Here is a 3,751-nt window from a genome sequence, read left to right as displayed (position 1 = left end):
TTTATTTATTTATTTGAGACAGAGAGAATGAGAGAGAGAGAGCACATGAGAGGGGGGAGGGTCAGAGGGAGAAGCAGGCTCCCTGCCGAGCAGGGAGCCCGATGCGGGACTCGATCCAGGGACTCCAGGATCATGACCTGAGCCGAAGGCAGTCGCTTAAACAACTGAGCCACCCAGGCGCCCCCTGCAGTCATTTCTTAAAGCTCGCACATTTTAGCCCTATTTCTTCATAAAATTTGAAAAAACTATTTTGAAATTCAACAGTACCTAAATTAGAATTTCCTCCTGGAATAGGGAGCGACAAGGCAATTTCTCTTCCCAAATGCGAATGAAAAGAAATTATTTTTCTCTGATATTAACCTATATAAATTTCATAGGCTTTTTCTTTTTCCAAGAATGCTAAAACTGCAGTGATTACAGCAGCATGTTTTGCTTGAATTTATTTTTCAGAAGTCTATTATTTTTAAAAAATATAGGGCAATACACCAAATTTAAAGATTCTGCGATATAACACACAATACAGATTTCAATAATGGCTACAACACTGAAGGTGTTATATAATTTATTAGTTTTACTAATGAGTTCACCCTTACCCAAGGGTGTGGGTGTGTGTGAAAGATGCTGACTATGTGTGTTGATCAATTTCCAATCTCATCAGAAATTTATTTGATCCATTTTTTCTACCCTACCTTTTTTTTTCTTCTTATCTTGAAACAACACATTCTTTTTCTATTAATAGATATGTGGGATTCAGGAGTATTTTTTTTTCTTTTCTGCTTGCATTACAAAATGAAAATGAATGTGTGCTCCTCCCTGAGTGTGGTTTATGATTTAATAATGCCACAGTTCCTGGTCTTGTTGGTATTCTTACCTCTGCAAGCATAATTTGAGGGTACCGATCTCAGGCACACCTCGTGTCATGTGGGTATCAGGAATAAAAAGCAAATCTCATAAGCTGTCTGCCTTTAAGCACCACATCAGGTACAAGGAGAAATGCAAAATTTTTGCCATATAGTTTTTCATTCCATTGGAGCTTTTCCTTTGGCTAACTCATAAAAATTTATATTTCCACTTAGAGTGCTTTAACACTTTTACCACTCTAATCACTGAATATATATTTGTTTTTAATGAATTGCCCTGAGTCTTTTATTTATAATGCAAGATGTACAAACATTGACATCTTAAAATAGAATATAATTAAGGTATGCATATAGTTTTTATAATAAAAGACTATGTAGCCTGTGACAGTCCAAAAAAAGGAATAATTTAAAACAAGAGTTATCCTATTTTTTTATATTAAAGATTTTATTTATTTATTTGACAGAGAGAGACACAGCGAGAGAGGGAACACAAGCAGGGGGAGTGGGAGAGGGAGAAGCAGGCTCCCCGCTGAGCAGGGAGCCCAATGCGGGGCTCGATCCCAGAACCCTGGGACCGTGACCTGAGCCGAAGGCAGACGCTTAACAACCGAGCCACCCAGGCGCCCCAAGAGTTATCCTATTTTTAAGTCTACAAAATGTTTTGTCATATTCAGTAAAAAGCAGATGAAATACAGTGTTGTTACCAAAAGAGTATCTATTACACAGCCTCCTACTTCTTCTGAAACTTTTTCCCCTAAACTCAAATGAATAAATATCCCATGGGTAAAAATGTCTCTCATCTACAATTAATTTCTTGATTAGATCTATACTTGGAAGTTGTTGTGACAAGTTGACCTCCTCCCCACCCCCGCACTGTTACTATAAGTTTCTTAAGATTTCAGAGGAGGTATACTATCTAGGAGCTGGAACCAATTTTTAGAATTTGCATAATACACATGTCCAGCCATTTGAACTGCTGACTTAACTCCACCTTTTAAAGATAGAGTAAGGCTCTGCACAAATGTGGAAACGTCGAGTTATGCTAATGAGAACCATTTAGTGAGCTGCTTGACACTTATTGGACATGATAATCAAATGGCAGTATAGGCGGTAAAGTCCACTGTAGAGTATGGCTTTTAAATCCATTAAGTGTGCCAGAAATTTTCCCTGGCACACTGAGTGCACTGCATTCAGCTTGAAGATATGTAAGACCAAAGATGTGTGACTGTGAGGCAGCCCCAGGGAGGACCGACGGAAAGGGTGAGCTGTGCTCCTCAGCAATGACCTTGCTCATGGGACAAAGAAACAGCGCAGGTAAGAAAGAAGCCACCTGTGGAAATTTGGCCATAGGGTTGACATAAAAAGAGAGAAGGAGGAGAGCAAAGGAGTTGTAAAAGGGCAGGGAGCAATTAAATTTCAACAGTGAACAGAGATGATATGTCAGAGAAGAAAAGGTATTTATTATTGTCAAAAAGCTACATATATGGGGAAGCAGGTGAGGAGAGGGTCGGGGAGGGACTTTTTCCTTATACTAAGAGTAGCCCAATATTGCATCACTAAATTAGGAAATTGACTTTTACCGGTCCTTGGTGTTATTTTATTGTCTAAATTAAAATTTTAAAATGACAACAAATAAATAAACAAATAATTCTGGCCAAACCTTCATATTAATTTTATAATCTCCAGAAACCTATTGGCATGGACCCAGAGCCAGAGGATCCCAAACACAGCCTTACCTGCTATTCTCGGCACCCTCCTAAAAAACCATACCTATTTAGAATGAATTAACTTTCTCCTCAGGCCCAGCTTGTGAACTTCCTCTCCTTCCCCTCCATCCCCCCCCCAACCCCCACCCTCTCTCTCTTTCTTATATATCTATATATGTGTGTGTATGTTAATAATATCTCTTGTGCAATTACATTCCAATACTATTTACATATGCTAGATGAGTACAGCTAATAATAAAAAATAAGATCTAGCACAGCAAAGGAAACAGTCAACAAAACTAAAAGGCAACCTTTCAGAGGAGATATTTGCAAATGTCTTACCAGATAAAGGGCTAGTATCCAACATCTATAAAAAAAAAATCACCCAAAAAACAAAAAATCCGGTCAAGAAATGGGCAGAAGACATAAACAGATATTTCTCCAAAGAAGACATACAAACGACCAACATACACATGAAAAAATGCTCAACATCACTTGGCAAAAGAGAAATACAAATCAAAAACACAATGAGATACCACCTCACACCGGTCAGAATGGTTAAAATTAACAACTCAGGAAACAACAGATGTTGGCGAGGATGTGGAGAAAGGGGAATCCTCCTACACTGTCGGTGGGAATGCAGCCACTCTGGAAAACAGTATGGAGGTTCCTCAAAAAGTTAAAAATAGAACTACCATATGACCCAGCAATTGCACTATTAGGTAATTATCCAAAGGATAAAAACATAGTGATTTGAAGGCGTACACAGCAACAATGTCCACAATAGCCAAACTATGCAAAGAGCCCAGATATCCATTGACAGATGAATGGATAAAGAAGATGTGGGATATGCATATACAATGGAATATTACTCAGCCATCAAAAAGAATGAAATCTTGTCCTTTGAGATGAAATGGATGGGACTAGAGCATATTATGCTAAGCAAAATAAATCAATCAGAGAAAGACAAATACCATATGGTTTCACTCATATATGGAATTTAAGAAACAAAATGGATGAACATAGGGGAAGGGAAGGAAAAATAAGATGAAAACAGAGGGAGGCAAACCATAAGATACTCTGAACTACAGAGAACAAAGTGAGGGTTGCTGGAGGGGAGGTGGGTGGGGGGATGGGGTAACTGGGTGATGGGCATGAGGGAGGGCACGTGATAGTAATGAGCAC

This window comes from Neomonachus schauinslandi, chromosome 2 (genome assembly GCF_002201575.2).
Source record: "Neomonachus schauinslandi chromosome 2, ASM220157v2, whole genome shotgun sequence".
Taxonomy (NCBI): Eukaryota; Metazoa; Chordata; class Mammalia; order Carnivora; family Phocidae; genus Neomonachus; species Neomonachus schauinslandi.
Note: the sequence above shows the minus strand (reverse complement) of the source record.